The 17771-nt window shown below is 39.1% G+C and overlaps 1 pseudogene; it reads left to right on the forward strand.

Annotated features, from left to right (window-relative positions):
- Positions 1-10699: 10699 nt before the first annotated feature.
- On the forward strand, positions 10700-11969 carry LOC103017414 (elongation factor 1-alpha 1-like; annotated as a pseudogene).
- Positions 11970-17771: the final 5802 nt, after the last annotated feature.

Below are 17771 nucleotides of genomic sequence, written 5' to 3' on the forward strand. Positions count from 1 at the left end.
AATGCTCTCTCTGAATGAAAGCCAAGCTCTTAGGACAAAAATATCAGAATTGAAGGAGAATTTTATCTTGTTTTACTGGTGACTCACAGCAGATTTCATCTGGATGGAACCAGTCCATTGAGAATCAAAAACTCACTGGCTTGTGAGGCTTATAGGACCTGCTTCCGTGTTCTACCCGTGATTCTCATTATGATAAATGACGCTATTACAAAACACAACACAAAGTAGAGGCACAAAAGAGGGAAAAACTGTATGAAAGGAAAGTCCTATTTATACCGAGGATGCCAAATAAATGTCAGCCGGTATCAAAACCCAGGTAGCAAACTGAGAATAGACAAGGAACTTAAGATACAGACAATGGAGTTCATATCTGGTACTTACTTACAAAATCCGTGTGGACTTGACATGTAGTGAGCAGAAAAGCACAGGGCCCTACATGGGTGCTGCACATCTAAGCCTGAGGTACTGTGGTATGGGCAGTGTAAATCATGTCCGGGTGAAGCCTCTAGGAAAACCATAGAAATAAACTAAGATCACCCATATGAAAATAAACAGCTATTATTCAGACCTTGCTATAGCAAGGGAGTCAGCCATTATCACTTATGTTTGGTAGAGCTCAGAGGCTATCAGTGGAGTGGGAAAGCTTTCTCACAGGGGAGTCAAAAAAGAGGAAGCTTCAGGTATACTCTTTTTAGAAGTTGTTGGCATGGAGAAGCTGGAAGCAGGCTAACAAGAAGCTTGAAATCTTATGTGATTGGTTTGGGGAGCACATTTGGTTTTTCCTGGTTGGTCCTGAGTTAGAAGTGGAACAAAATTAAGGAAACTGGCAGTCAGTGACCAAGTTATGACCATTCTGTGCCAGTTGCTACAGAGATTATAGTTTGGCTTCCTGGGCTGGTTGCTGCAGTTTATGGTTTGGTTTCCTGGGCTTCTTACCTGTGTCAGAGTTCTATTGACATATATGATCTGGCCATTGTCTGTTTGTATATTCAGTCTCTCAGTGACAAGTACAAAATGCATCAGAGCCCAGATAAATCAGAATCTGGACATCTAGCTGTGGCCATAGGTACCCAAGGCAGACATTAAATTCTTTGCTCTCAGGGCAAAGTGCAGCCAGAGAGCAAAGCCAACAGGCAGGAGACCAGCAGGGCCCTGTAACACTAAGGTACTTCAGAAGATTGGACGCCCACTCCTGCTGTGCCTGCCCTGTGAGAGAAAGGAACAGGGAGAGAAGTGGACTTCTCCAGGGTCTTTGTGGGGAGACCACTTGAGGCACCTAACTTAGAGACATCAGAACTGCTGCCAGTTATGGGTTGCTATCAGCCCACCACCTCTCTGGGACTGAGGTAGTAACTCAGAGAGCAAGGGGATGACTTCACATGCTTTGGAAATCCTGCTCAGTTTCCAAGGGCCACCGCTGAGGAGAGGTAGGACAGGGGGACCGACAGTGTGTTCTCTTTAGTCTTGCACCCCAAAGGTTGCCCCTATGTTAATTCCTGGACTATCTCTGGGACTGGTGGGGCTACAACTGTGGACATGCAGGATTTATACAGGAACCCGAGAGAAAGCTCCACTCTGAATGGTACCTTGGCCATTCCAGCCTCCAGGTCTGTCCCTTCATGTCTGCCTGGGACCCCTGCAAGGCATGTCCCCTAGATTCCATGATCCACAAAGGCCCAGAGGTTGCAGGATACCTGTGTCCTCCCCTACTTATGCACTCTCTTCTCCCAGCACATACACTCCTGAATTTGGCGAGCCCCACCCGAAGTTTCAAGGGTGGGATCCAGGCTAGGTCCTTTGGACTGAAGTCATGAAAATTAATGCTGCAGCTCCCATAGCAGCCTTGGTAAGGAGGCCTACTCTTTGGCTGCTCACATTTTTTTGCTTCACGTCTGATAGAAAACAGAGCCACCTGTCCAACTCCATCCCACTCCCCCACCCAATCACAAAAGCTCAGTGTTTCAGACCCAAGGCAGAAGGCAAGAGAGAGAGGAGGGGAGGGGCTACCCACATGCTCCAGAAAATCACGGAGTTTGTCCTCAACGAAAAGCCCTTAGTTGTTCACAGAGAATGCACACCAGTACAGTGGTGCTGTATCCTTGGAAATCACAAGTTGCTTAGGGGAATGCAGCCTGCCCATTGCCTCCTCTCTGCCCGCGCTAGATAGTAACCCAAATTCCAATTAGAGAGAAGTAGATTTGACATCCCCAAGGCAGATTTCCATAGAACCTTTGAAGAGATGCAGGATTCAGAAAGACTGCAGGAGTTGTAGATATACCTCAATAGATGTTTCTCCAGGCCTCTGTTCTTCTCCCCGGGTCTGTTCAGGATCATTTCTCTTGTTCAGGTTTCCTTCTTGTTTTAAGTGTTACAACCCTCCCAGGAACTGTTACACTTATTCTTCAAAAGCACAGTAGCTACATCTGGTAGCTAGGATTGGTTGGGCTATGATTATTTTCTGCCCCAATAATTCTTCAAGAGGCTGTTATGTAGGCTACAGCATGCCTGGGCATTCAAACACTTTCTGGGAGTGTAAATTGAAGAACTCTTTCTGGAGGGAATCTTGGCAATGTGAAAATATCAAATGCACATACCTTTCACTCAGCATTTCTTATTGCTAAAAATCTCTATGGATGTTCATTCAACAAATATCTGAATGCCTACAATGTGACAGGCAATCTTCTAGGTTCTGGCTATACTTGCAAAAGTGCCCCAAGGTATATAGACAAAGATGTTCATTGAATCAGTTTGTAATAGCAAAGAAATAGAAACACGGCATCCATCGGTAAAGGCACAGTTAAATGACTCAATATGTCTACATGATTAAACACAAAACTGCCAATTAAAAACAGTTTTTGACATATACCAGTATATCATGGTATAGAAGGATCTCCAAGATAAATGAAGTGATTCAGTGAGACACATAGCTGTATGCATAGTATTTTCCTTTATATAAATAAAAATGTATAAGACAATATGCAGAAACAAAAATCCACGTATATGCATATTTTTTCCCCAAGGAATCAAAAGAAACTGTTAACAGTGGTCATTTCTGAAGAGAGGAACTTTAGGGGAAGGTGGCTTTTACTTTTATTTTTGTAATATTTCTGTATTTTAACCATGTTCATACATTATTTTTACTTAGTAAAAAACGACAATGGGGGGAAGAGTCAACTGGACAGTGAAATTATGGACTACTTTTTTCTTTATATTTCTCAATATTAGAGAAGAAAACATAAACATTACTTTTAAAGGGGCAGTGTTACTTTATGCCTTTGCACAGAGCATTACTATGCCCACTCAGTGACTATGATGGGTGATCAGCTTCCTCTTAGAACTGTATATGCTCTCTCTGGGATTTGCTTTCCCTATCTGCAAAACAGGCTGAAGGTGGGGAAATAAGATGATTTCCAAGGACTTATCCAACACTTGAATTTTATCAAAACCTTGTTCTGCCCTCAACCAGGCACTGTCCTAGTAGAGACCAAGAGCCCTTTCAGTAACTCCAGAAGGGACTGCAGTAGCCAATACCTTAGTTCCTAAGGTCTTTCTTGCTCTTCCTGCTGTAGCCCATAAAAAAGTCGAGGTTTAACTCAAGTCCTCTTGGCTTCAGGGAGAAGCAAGGGCTTCTTTGGTTTCCAAGTCAGAATAGGCTCAAGGACAGCTGTACATTCTCCCAAATCATGCTTCAGTATTTCCAATATTAATGTTGAAAAGTTGGGATGATAGTACTAACCTGTTTGTAGGTTAGACTCGAGACAGAGAGGAGCAGTCCTTTGATTTAAAATCTGAGAGCAAATTAAGTGTTAATATAAAGGCCTGGAGGCAATGGACCAGAACTAAAATTAATTGTCTGTTATGACTCCACTTTCAAGAAACCCTTATCATCAATGTGTGAGCTTTGTTAAATGAGCTAAAAAAAAAAAAAAAGCCTAGGAGAATCACTTGTACACAGTGAAGAGTTAATCAATGTTAGGTGAATTTTAATCTGGCCTTCCTCCTGACATAAGTTGAAGACCACTGATAAGCGTTCATGGTTATAGTTCTTAATTTTGTCTTTGTATAATGAAGGAGTGTAGAGGAAAGTTTGCTTATAAAGGGTTAACAGTTGACCTTTGAACAACATGGGTTTGAACTGCACAGGTCCACTTTCAGGAAGATACTTTTCAATAAATATGTACTACAGTACCACACAATCTTCAGTTGGTTGAATCCTTGGATGCAGAATCTCAGATACTGAGGGCTGACTATAAAGTTATACACTGACTTTTGACTGCACAGAGGGTCAGTGACCCTAACCCTTGCATTGTTCAAGCATCAACGATATTCCTCTTTCTTCTTCTCCCTGGGACATGTGGCCCTTCAGAAGCAACTTTGGATTAATAGATGATGACAGAATTTTACTATTCTGAGTTTTACAGCTCAGCTTTCTCTTATAGTAAGGTCTTGAGTGTGTAGAATGTCTTTTCCATGACAGTCTCTAAGGCAATTCACTTATATGTCCATAATCTTCTCACTACTCATAGAACATGAGAAGGAATAAGGAGGGAGAAATGGAAGACCAGAAGCTCATACAGCTAATGACTAATCTGGAATAAGCACTTCCCACAGTTATCCGCCTGGACTCAGTGCCAAACAAGAGGCAAAAATGCCCAGCTTCCAGTTTCTCCCTGGAAGAGATTTGACTGCCTAATGTCCCTGCATTTTCAGCTGCTGGCTGAAGGTCAGGCTTCTTATTAGCCTGCATCTGTGAGCTGATAGAACAGGCAATTAATAGTCTTCCAGGAGCCCAAACAGGCATGTGGGGACTTCGTGTGCCTTCTCCCACCAACTACCTCCAGTGATAAAACCAAGCCTCCAGTTTCTCCCTAGAAGGAGTTGGACCACATATCTGTACCATAGGGACTGGCTTCTATCTAGCCTATCTCTGGGAGTTGACAGGGCCCAGCATTTGCTAGTCTCCTGGGACCACGGAGAACTAAGAGGTGGCTTTAATCAATAATCATAAGTCTTCTGGGAATTTAAACAGCTGGGTGGGCACTTCCTATACCTCCTCAGCCTAGCTTGTTCAAGAGAGAGAACCAGCCCTCCAGCTAACCCACCTGTCTCTGAGAGCTGACACAACCTAGCATTCGCTAGGCCCCTGGGCATGATCAAAAGCAAAACAACAAGTTAAAATAGTGTGTGGTCTGAACGAGAGTGTATTTGTAATAGATCCTCTTTCTGGCAGAGTGCAGAGTGAGTGGGTGATAAACTCCAGGTCCCAGCTTCTCCATGAGAAGAGAAGGAATTGGACCACACATCTAGCACCCTGACATTTCTAGCTGCTACTCAAGGGACTGGCTTCTGTCTTACCTGTCTTGGGACACTGATGGGACTTGGCACATACTAATTTCCTGGGGCCACTAAGAACAAAGATGGTGGTTTGAACAAGCACAAAGGTTTGTGAGGCACCCAGAACCTCTGGCTGTTCTGATTGGCAAGATTCATATCTTACATGAGGCCAGTGGTGGGTAAATAACATTTTTAAAAATTTTATACAATTTTAAAAGGTTACTTTATAGTTATTACAAAATATTGGCTATTTTCCCCCATGTTGTACAATAACATCCTCGAGGCTGTCTTACACCCAATAGTTTGTACCTTCCACTCCCCCAATAATAATGTAACAGGGAAGAACCTTTGTATTCTATTACAAGTTAATCACTGAAGGGATGTTGCCTGTAAGCTTAAATTATACATTATAGCCCATCTCTGGGAACCCCGCCTCCCAGTTAATGAGCTTTAACTAAAATACCTTTGTTTAGCTCACAGGGAACATCTTGACCAGGCCCACCTGTGAATGACTGCAGGAAGGGAAGAAATTAACACATCCCCTCTGGAGGCTGACCGGAATCAGGAAATGTTTGACTTTACTCCCTCCCCTTTTAGCATAAAAGAAGCCTGAATTCTAACTCAGGCAAGATGGTTTTTTGGGACATGAGTCACCATCTTCTCAGTCTGCTGGCTTTTTGAATAAAGTCATTATTCTTTGCCCCAACAGTTCATCTGTTTATTGGCCTGTTCTGCAGTGAGCAGTACAAGCATAGACTTGGTAACAAATTTTGGTACAGCCAGCCAGGAGCCTTGCTGCTCAGGGCCAGCTGGCCCTAGTTGGGGAATTTTGGGATAAGGCCCTAGCAGCTGCCGGAACCACTTGTCCTGAAGATCATCCCTTCAAAATTCCCCAAAGCAGCACCGGCTGCCCCAGCACTAGGCAGTTGGAGCAAGGAATTGACATTTGGGAGCCAACAGGCTCCACACAGTAGGGTAAGTCGCTCCAGTGTGTACAGCCAGAAACTTTATTTCCTTCCGTTTGGGGCTTTTTCTCCAGAATAAGCCAATTTGTTTTGTATTTGAGTTGGGTATCCTGTTGGAGAGAGGAAAGAGTTGTTGGACTTCTACCTGATCTGTGAACTGGTTCGTTTGTTTCTTTGGATGCTAGCATTTGTGTGTGCAGCTTGTGTTTTGTTTGTCTTGAATTTCTGTCTCTAAAAATAGGGAATGTTTCAACTATCCCTAAAGAAAGTCCTCTGAGGTGCATTTTGGATAAGTGCTCTGATCACAGCTATAAACCCATGGGTGAGAGGAAGATGATATTTTATTGTAACAATGTGTGGCCACAGTACCTGTTAGGATCTCCACAAGGGGCTTAGGCAGGTTTATCCTGGGACCCTGTGCACCATGTACTGCTATCCTTGCTGTGTTAATTATGTCATTTATGGTCTCTTGTGTCGTTGGTATACGTAAAAACCCAAGACCAAACTTGAGGGTTTATTTAGGGTTTCCTGTTTGTCCTTTGGGTTTTTTGTTTCATTTTGTTTGGTGCTGTTTCTCCATTTACAGCCAAATCAGTTTTGTGATATTTAAAACTTTTACTGATGTCAAATGGAGGAAAGGAACAGAAAAAAAAACTGTTCTTGTCCAAGAGTGGGACATTCCCAGGAAGAAAAGGAAGGTTCCAGTTGTTTCCTAAAATCATCACAAGCTACAAATAGAAATAGAAGTGTATTTTCCATAAATATTAGTTAAAAGGGCTTAGCCATCTAGACAGGTGACCTTGATTTGTCCCATCTACCAGAAACCCAATTTTAATCCAACCTCTTTTGTAACTGATGGGTTTTACAATGTTGTACCTGACTCATGGCTGAAATTTTGGAATGGGAACTATAAGGTCCCTATGTTTGTGTGTTTGTACATATTATAGATGTGTGGTATTGCCAAAATTAATTTGTAAAAGAGCTCTGTTTAACTGGCTTAAAGGAAATTAAGCACTTACATAAATACTCATATATAAAAGAAACTGGCCAGAATTAATCTTGGGTTCATGTGATCTAGGAAATATTCAGTATTGAATTAATATTTTGTATTAAATTTAGCTTAAGCCTGTTGGTTTGATTGATATAGTTATGTCTTTAGAGTCATCAACATTAAGTGTAATACTTTTATTGTACCTAGGTTTACTAGAAATCAAATAAGACTTATTCCTGTTACAAAGTTTGTCAGCAAGAAAAATAATATGACAAAGGTTTTAAGTAAATAAAATAAAGGTAAATGAGGTAAGAGTTTTAGGTAAACTCTATAGGAATAATTATGTTCTGGGAATGTCTATCTAAAATACTCTCTCTTCTTTTATTTATATATTTAATTTTTTTTTAAACAATAAAAATTTATTGACTATCTACTATCCTTACATCACAAGGTATTATGTCATAAGTAGGGTTTGTATATGGAGAAAAATACAATCATTAAAATAAATGCACTGTATTTCTTTTTTTTTTAATTTTTATTTCCCCTTTTATTTATTTATTTATTAACATCTTTATTGTAGTATAATTGCTTTACATTGTTGTGTTAGTTTCTGCTGTATAACAAAGTGAATCAGCTATACGTATACATATATCTCCATATCCCCTCCCTCTTGCGTCTCCCTCCCACCCTCCCTATCCCACCCCTCTAGGTGGTCACAAAGCACGGAGATGGTCTCCCTGTGCTAAAAATAGTCTCTCTAGATTTTCATAACTTTAAACTAAGTTAAATGAAGAGAATTCATTGTCTCTCTGGGTCACTGTAAATAGGATAAAATATTAGAACCTTAATTGCTGGGCAGGTCTAAGTTTACCTACCTTTGCCTTCTTGAGGGAGGATGACTAAAGCATAAGTTGTCAGTCAGGAAATGCTGGTATGACAGACAGTTTATAATTACTTGCTTCTTGGTTTTCACTAGAGATTAAAGTTTTTTTTTTTTATAAATTTATTTATTTATTTATTTATTTATTTTTGGCTGTGTTGGGTCTTCGTTCCTGTGCGAGGGTTTTCTCTAGTTGCAGCGAGCGGGGGCCACTCTTCATTGCAGTGTGCGGGCCTCTCACTATCGTGGCCTCTCTTGTTGCGGAGCACAGGCTCCAGACGTGCAGGCTCAGTAGTTGTGGTGCACGGGCCCAGTTGCTCCGCGGCATGTGGGATCTTCCCAGACCAGGGCTCGAACCCGTGTTCCCTGCATTGGCAGGCAGACTCTCAACCACTGCGCCACCAGGGAAGCCCCGAGATTAAAGTTTTAAGGTTAAGAATTATAAGGGAAACATTTCAGTATGCAAAGATGTAGGATGTGTGTTTTCAGCAAAGAAGGTATGAGGAATGAAATGTATTTTTGTTAAAGGGGAAAAGATGTTTCTGTCCTAGAGCTGGTTGTTTCCGAATGGAAAAGAAAGTGAGGAACAGATTAATATGGATATAATATGGATACAGAAAATTGTGGAAGGTTTGTGGAGGAGGAAAACTGAAAGAGTTGTGTGCATGGTCAGGATTGGCTAAGATAAGATGGAACTTAATTTAGAAAATGAATTTTAAATTTGAAAATGAATTTTAAAGGTAAAGTGGTACAAAACCTGAATTTGGTTCTCTAAGAGGACAAAGTTTTCTTAAAATATTGAACTGCTTTTGGTAATTGTGAGTTTCTTTAAGTGATCTGTATTTGCCATTGATCTTTTATTATCACTGGTTAAAACTTTTTGATATTTTTTTTTTTGATATTTTTGACAAACTTCCCAAAGATCAAATTCTAAATGAAGTTCATTCAACCCCTAGCTAAATTTGAGGTTTTCCAAAGGGTCCCTGGAACACCTCAGATTGTTTTCTTTCTATTGCAGAGAGGAATATTAAACTAATTAGGCTTATTTGGTATATTATATTATGTGGGAAGCATTATCAAGTAAGTGGTGATAAAATTTCTTAGATTGTATCATATGGGTAAACATTAATATACACATTCTAGAAACTATATAGAACTCCTGGGCTTCCCTGGTGGCACAGTGGTTAAGAATCCCCCTGCCAAGGCAGGGGACACGAGTTCGAGCCCTGGTCCGGGAAGATCCCACATGCCATGGAGCAACTAAGCCCGTGGGCCACAACAAAGCCTGTGCTCTATAGCCTGAGAGCCACAGCTACTGAGCCCGCATTCCACAACTACTGAAGCCTGCTCACCTAGAGCCTGTGCTCTGCAACAAGAGAAGCCACGGCAATGAGAAGCCCATACACTGCAACGAAGAGTATCCCCCGCTTGCCGCAACTAAAGAAAGCTTGCACGCAGCAAAGACCCAACACAGACAAAAATAAAATAAATAAATTAAAATTTATTTAAAAAAAAACTATATGGAACTCCTAAAATGCTGATGTATCCTGGTAAATAATCAGTCATAATTTTAGTAATTATCTTAAAATGTTTTATGTCACAGCAGTAACCAAGTTTCTTTTCAATTGCATTGCAGTCCTAGTTGGTTGAGGCCAAAGCAAAAAGGCATCCTTTTAATGGTTAGAGATGATCAATTGGTATTCATGGTTTTACAGTGGCTTTTGAATAACTCTGTAACTATTTGTGAAGAAGCAGGGAAGAACGATGAAATCCTTTGTGTGCCAGCATGTGTGCTATTACATCAGGGAAAATAAGAAAATGGAATGAGACTGAGGGTATGTTGCTTCAAATCTTAACTCCTCCGGCTGAGCTCAGGACTTCCCCTCCTTCTAGGGATCAATTAGAAAATCCTGTGTTAGTTTCTGGGGCACAGGGACTTGGTCTGGCATCACAATTTAAGACCCGACAGGGCACCCAATTTGGGCCAGGAGCCACTCCCAGGGCAGGGTAATTTCCACTGCTGTTATCTCATATAGGTGGCTAAATGCAAATAATCAGCCAGATGGGTTTCTCAGACTTTTTAATTGGAAAGATTGCAACCCTCCTTTATAGGGAGGATCCTCTACACCTGAAACCCACTTGGCAGTACCCAGCCGAACCAAATTAGGACCCCAATGAGGGAAGAATGCCCTTATTAGAACACTACTTATTAGTGCGTCTTGGCAGGGCTTTGAAAAGGGGAACCAAAGCAAAAGAGTTTGAACAAAATTCAAGAGACTGAAAATAAAAATCCTTTCCAAAAATTCAGAGAGGTCTTATCAGGCCTACAGACATCATCTTAATGCAGATGCTGAAGCCCCCTAAAATATTAGAATGGTAAATTTGACCTTTTTTTGGGCAAAGTGCCTCAGATATCAGGTGAAAGTTACAAAAATTAGACGGTGCACTTGGAATAAATTCTTATCAATTGGTAGATGTTGCTTTTAAAGTGTTCAACAGGGAGCAACAACAGAAGAAAGAAGACGCAAAATGAAACACCATTTTTTGGCAGTGGTATTGGATTCCTGGAAGCTGAGTAACCGAAGGAGAGGTAAACCACTATTGGGGAAGGAACAATGTGCTTACTGTAAGGAGGAAGAACATTGGAGAACAGATTGCCCTAGGCTGAAACATAAGAAGAAAATAAAAGACAAGAACCTCTCATAAGGTAGAAAGAGGAAGATTCTTAAGAATGAAGAGGCCCAGGGGCTCCCTTGGACTTGAGGCAACTAATTCCCTGCAGGGGCCCCCAGTAAAATTGACAGTGGAGAATGAGCTGATTAACTTTTTGATAGACTTCACCCTGAAGTTTTTCACCAGAACAGCTTGACAGAGTCCCACCAGAACACACTTTAAGCCTACAGATGGTGTTCATGAAAACTCCAGGAAAGGAAACAGAGCTCTCCCACACCCCCAAGGTCTACAAAAGGGTAAGACCAGAAGTGTGTGTTAACAGCAGCCCAGGGAAGGCCAAAAACACATGGCCAATAGTAATCCCATTAAAAAGGGATGCTGGGACACCTAACCTAAAACAACATCCTGTGAGGCAAGAGGAGCACTTCTCCCACAGATTGACTTATCAGTACCAGCCAGTGTATTCCTAGCCAGTGTATTCCTTGTATCTGCCCCTCCAGGACGTCTGCAAAATTGGTGGTATTGGTACTGTCCCTGTGGGTTGAGTGGAGACTGGTATTCTCAAACCTGGCATGGTGGTCACCTTTGCTCCAGTCAATATTACAACTGAACTAAAGTCTGTTGAAATGTACCATGAAGCTTTGAGTAAAGCCCTTCCTGGGGACAATGTGGGCTTCAATGTCAAGGACATATCTGTCAAAGATATTCATTGTGGCAATGTGGCTGGTGACAGCAAAAATGACCACCGATGGAAGCAGCTGGCTGCACAGCTCAAGAGATTATTTAAACCATCCAGGCCAAATCAGTGCTGGATATGCACCTGTGCTGGGTTGTCACACAGCTCACATTGTTTGCAAGTTTGCTGAGCTGAAGAAGATTGATTGTTATGAGGAAAAGCTGGAAGATGGCCCCAAATTCTTGAAAACTGGTGATGCTGCCATTGTTGATATGGTTCCTGGCAAGCCCATGTGTGTTGAGAGCTTCTCTGACTATCCTCCTCTGGGCCATTTTTGCAGTTTGTGACATGAGCCAGACAGTTGCTCTGGGTGTGAAAGCAGTGGACAAGAAGGCAGCTGAAGCTGGCAAGGTCACCAAGTCTTCCCAGAAACCTCAGAAGTCTAAATGAATATTATCCCCAATACTTGCCACCCCAGTCTTAATCAGTGGTGGAAGAATGGTCTCAGAACTGTTTGTTTTAGTTGGTCATTTAAGTTTAATAGTAAAAGACTGGTTAATGATAACAATGCATCATAAAATCTTCAGAAGGAAAGGAGAATGTTTTGGGGACCATTTGTTTTGTGTGTGGCAAAGTTACTAGTTTTTAAAATCAGTACTTAATTGGTTAAAGCCCTCCTTAAGGAAATTATCCCCTGATTTGGATTAAGGCATTGGAACTACATTCATCCTGGAGCCCACAGTCAACAGGAAAAACCAAGAAAATGAATAGTAACTTAACTTGGGATAAGGCCTTGCCAGTTGCTCTGATATTGATCAGTGGCTCCTTCTAAGAAGCAAGCTTAGATTAAGCCCTTTTGAAATATTGCATGGTAGGCCATTCCAGGTGTCTGCCCAGGTGAGAGAATCTATAAGTGCTCTAAAAGAACTAGCAGTTGCCAAATACATTAAAACTTTGGGCACTATACTAACCTCTGTTCATGAGTTTGCCTCCAACAAGTCTGCATATCCAACTGAAGTAGATGGTAATTTCATTGCAGCTGGAGAAGGGTTAATCAATTTGTTTAACTTTGTCCAAATAATTACAACAGGAATTTAGTGTACGTATTGGGAACTGGAACCAACACCCCAAGTTCAATTACAAATTAGACAGAGTGCTAAGGGGTTTCATCAGGTTCAAATAGTTGTAGCTAAAAAAAGACTGACTAAAGATTATAAGGAATATTTGTCGCCTCCATTCAGCAGGAAGTAGCCAGAGTGGTCTTTGTCCCTTTTCCCACAAGACTGTGGAATGGACATTGACAGTGCGGAATTGTAACAGGGAAGAATCTTTGTATTCTATTACAAGTTAATCACTAAAGGGATGTTGCATGTAAGCTTAAATATACATAATGGCCCATCTCTGGAACCCTGCCTCCCAGGTAATGAGCATTAAGCTAAGCTACCTTTGTTTAGCTCACAGGAAATATCCTGACCAGGCCCACCTGTGAATGACTGCAGGAACACATCCCCTCCGGAGGCTGACCAGAATCAGGAAATATTTTACTTGATTCCATCCCCTTTCAGAAGAAGCCTGAATTCCTGAATTCTAACTCAGGCAAGATTTTTTTTGGGACGTGAGTCCACTATCTTCTTGGTCTGCTGGCTTTCTAAATAAAGTCATTATTCCTTGCCCCAACAACACATCTCTTGATTTATTGACCTGTTGTGAAGCAAGCAGTACGAGCTTGCACTCAGTAAAAATAACTTTTAATTCTACTATAAAAGATTAAATTATTAAAAACAATTATAAATTATGTTAATGATACATATCAATAGTATATAATGAGTGAGGAGGAGAGATAAAGCTGAGACTTTTTGTATGCAAGTGAAGTTGTTATCAACTTACTTTAAGTTGTTATCAGCTTAAAGTAGACTATTATAGCTCTAAGATATTTTAGGTAAGCCCCTTTGTGACCACAAAGAGAATACCTATAGAAGTTACACAAAATTTAAAAAAAATCAAAATCTATCAATACCAAAAAAAAAAAAAAATCCAATGGGAAGACAAAGGAAGATAGGAAGAGAGAAAAAGAGGGACAAAAGAATCACAAGACAAGCAGAAAACAGCTAACAAAATGGCAATAGTAAATCCTTTCCGATTAATAATTACATTAGATGTAAATGAACTAGATTCCCCAATAAGGAGAGTTACTGAATGGATTAAATAAGAAAGATCCAACTTTATGCCATCTGTAAGAAACTCACTTTAGATTTAAGGATACACATAGGCTGAAAATGAAAGAATGGGAAAAGATATTAGCCACTCCTGCTTTGTTTTCTTTTTATTATGAGACACAGACTTTAAGTCAAAAACTGTTTCTAGAGTTAAAGACATTATATAATAAAAGTGTCAATTCAACTGGAAGATATAACAATTCTAAATACATACGTGCTCTGATGTTGAGTGCATAAGTACACTGACAAACTGAAAGGAGAAATTGACAGTAATACAATAATAGGAGATGTCAATAAACCCACTTTCAATAATAAATAGAACATCCAGACAGAAAGTCAATAAAGAGCAGAATTGAGCAATGCTGTAGACCAAATGGACCTAACGGACATATACAGAACTTATCATACAACAGCAGAAGAATACATTTAAAGTGCACATGGAATATACACTAGGATAGGTCACACATTAGATCACAAAATAAATCTTAACAAATTTAAGAAGATTAAAATCATACCATGGATCATTTCCTACCACAATGGAATAAAACTAGAAATCAATAGAGGCAAGAAAATGGGAAAATTCACAAATATGTGGAAACTAAATAACACGCTATTTAACAAGCACTGGGTAAAAGAGGAAATCAAAAGGGAATTTTAAAAATACCTGAAGACAAAAGAAAATGAAAACACAACTTACCAAAACCTACAGGATGCAGCAGAAGCAGTACCAAAGGGGACTTCTATAGTAATAAAGGCCTACATTAAAAAAGATCTCAAATAATCTAACTTTATACCTTAAGGAATTATAAAAAGAACAAAATAAACCCAAAGTTAAAATAAGGAAGGAAATAATAAAGATTTAGCAGAATTTGTTTAAACTAGAAAAACAATAGAAAAAGTCAACAAAACTTTGATTCTCTGAGTATTGATATTCATTGGACAGTTAGATGAAAATGAACTGCAAATTATTAATGAGTCACGAATAAGACCTATTTCTTGAAAATGGAATAAACATCAACTGATACTCCTATAGTAACTATTACACTATTAAAAGAGGTAAGGCCCCTGAAAAAAACAATTTTGGAAGAGGTGAATTTTAGAAAAAAATGAACAATAATGACAAACCCTTAGCTAGATTAAATTAGAAAAAGAGAAAAGACTCAAAATCAATTGGAAATGACAAAAGAGACATTACAATGGATGCCTCCAAATTTAAAAAGATCATAAGGAACTATTATGAACAATTATATGCCAACAAATTGGATAACCTACAATAAATTGATAAATTCCTAGAAATGTACAACCTAACAAGAATGAGTCAAGAAGAAATAGAAAGCCTGAACAGACCAATAAAAGTATAAGGAGATAGATTGAAGTAGTAATCAAAAGCTTCCCAAAAAAGAAAAGCCCAGGCCCAGTTGGCTTCACTGCTGAATTGTATCAAATATTCAAAGAAGACTTAATGCTAATTGTTCTTAAATTCTTCCAAAAAGTAAAAGTAAAAGGGATACTTCCAAATTTATTTTATGAGGTCAGCATTGCCCTGACACTAAAGCCAAAGATATCACAAGAAGAGAAATCCATAAGCCAACATCTCTGATGAATATAGATGCAAAAATCCTCAATAAAATACTACCAAACTGAATTCAACTCATCAAGTAGATTACACACCATGACCAGGTGAGGTTTATTCCTGAGATGAAATGTTGGTTTAACATATGAAAATCAATCAATATGATATGCCATATTATCCGAATAAAGGATAAAAATCACACAATTATCTCAATAGAAGCAGAAAATAATTTGTTCAACATACATTCACAATAAAAATTCTAAACAAAATAAGAATAGAAGGAACTTTCCTTAACGAAATGAAAGCCATTTAGAAAAGCCCACAGCTAGCATCCTAATCAATGGAGAAAAACTGAAAAGCTTTTCCTCTAAGATTGAGTACAGGGCAAGAATCTCCACTTTGCCATTTCTATTTAATATAGTACTGAAGTACTAGTAAGAGCTAGACAAGAAAAAGAAATAAAAGACCTTCAAATCAGAAAGGAAGAAATAAAATTATCTTTGTAGATGACATGATCCTATATGTGGAAAACCCTAAAGAGTCCAAAAACAAAAACTGTTACAACAAATAAATTGAATTCAGTAAAATTGCAGGATACAAAAATCAACATATAAAATCAGTTGTATTCCTTCATGCCAACAATGACTAATCTGAAAAGGAAATAAAGAAAAAAATCCCATATACAATAGCATCAAAAAGAATAAAACACCTAGGAATAAAATTATCTAAGGAAGTGAAAGATCTGTACACTGAAAACTATAAAACATTAATGAAAGAAATTTAACCAGACACAAATAAATTGAAAAATATCCTGTGTTCATGAATTGAAAGAGTTAATATTGTTAAAATGTCCACACTACCCAAAAAGACCTACAGACTCATTGTAATCCCTATCAAAATTCTAAAGGTGTTTTCACAGAAATAGAAAAAAACAATTTAAAAATTGGTATAGAACCACAAAACGCCCTGAATAACAAAAGCAATCTTGAGAAAGAAAAACGAAGTTGAAGACATCACACTTTCTGATCTCAAATTATATTACAAAGCTATAGTAATCAAAACAGTGTGGTACTGGCATAAAAACAGGCATGTAGACCAATGGAACAGAATAGAGAGTCCAGAAATAAACCCAAGTACATACGCTCAATTAATTTTTGACAAGGTTGCCCAGAACACACAATGGAGAAAGGATAATCTCTTCAATGAATGGTATTGGGAAAACTGTATATCCACATGCAAAAGACTGAAACTGGGTCCTTTCTTATACCATACACAAAAAACCAACTCAAAATGGATTAAAGACTTAAATGTGTGACTTGAAAGTAATAAAAGCACTAAGAGGGAAGTTTATAGAGATAACCACCTACATTTACAAAGAAGATTTCAAATAAACAACCTAAGTTTACCCTCAAGGAACTAGAAAAAAAAAAAACAAAGCCCAAAGTTAGCAGAAGGAAGAAAATAATAAAGATTAGAAATAGGGCTTCCCTGGTGGTGCAGTGGTTGAGAATCTGCCTGCCAATGCAGGGGACACGGGTTCGAGCCCTGGTCTGGGAAGATCCCACATGCCACGGAGCAGCTGGGCCCGTGAGCCACAACTACTGAGCCTGCGTGTCTGGAGCCTGTGCCCCACAACGGGAGGGGCCGCCATAGTGAAAGGCCCACGCACCACGATGAAGAGCGGTCCCCGCACCGCGATGAAGAGTGGCCCCCACTTGCCGTAACTAGAGAAAGCCCTCGCACGAACCGAAGACCCAACACAGCCAAAAATAAATAAATAAATAAATAAATAAAGTAGTTATAATTAAAAAAAAAAAAGAAATAAATAAGAAATAGAAAATATTAAAAATTGACAATCTAAAATATGATACAAATGAACTTATTTACAAAATAGAAACAGACTCACAGACATAGAAAACAAAATTATGGTTACCAAAGGGGAAAGGGTGGGGAGTTTGTGATTAGCAGATACAAACTACCATATATAAAACAGATAAACAACAAAGTCCTAGTGTATAACACAGGGAACTATGTTCAATATCTTGCAATAACCTATAATGGAAAATAAAATGAAAAAGAATATATATATAAATCACTTTTGCTGTACACCAGAAACACAACATTGTAAATCAACTATACTTCAATTTAAAAAAAGAAAATGTAGTATAATATATACATAAATAGAATATTATTCAGCCTTAAAAAAAGTAGGAAATCCTGCCATTTGCCACAACATGGATGAACCTGGAGGACATTATCCTAAGTGAAATAAGCCAGACACAGAAGTACAAATACTACATAATACCACTTATATGAAGGATCTAAACTAGTCAAACTTATGGAAGCAGAGAGTAGAATGCTGGTTTCCAGGGTCTGGGGGGAAGATGGAAATGGGGAGATGTTAGTCAAAGTGTATAGTTTCAGTTATGCAAAATGAATGATTCTTAGAGATCTACTGTACAA

Source organism: Balaenoptera acutorostrata, chromosome X (genome assembly GCF_949987535.1).
Source record: "Balaenoptera acutorostrata chromosome X, mBalAcu1.1, whole genome shotgun sequence".
NCBI classification, from domain to species: Eukaryota; Metazoa; Chordata; class Mammalia; order Artiodactyla; family Balaenopteridae; genus Balaenoptera; species Balaenoptera acutorostrata.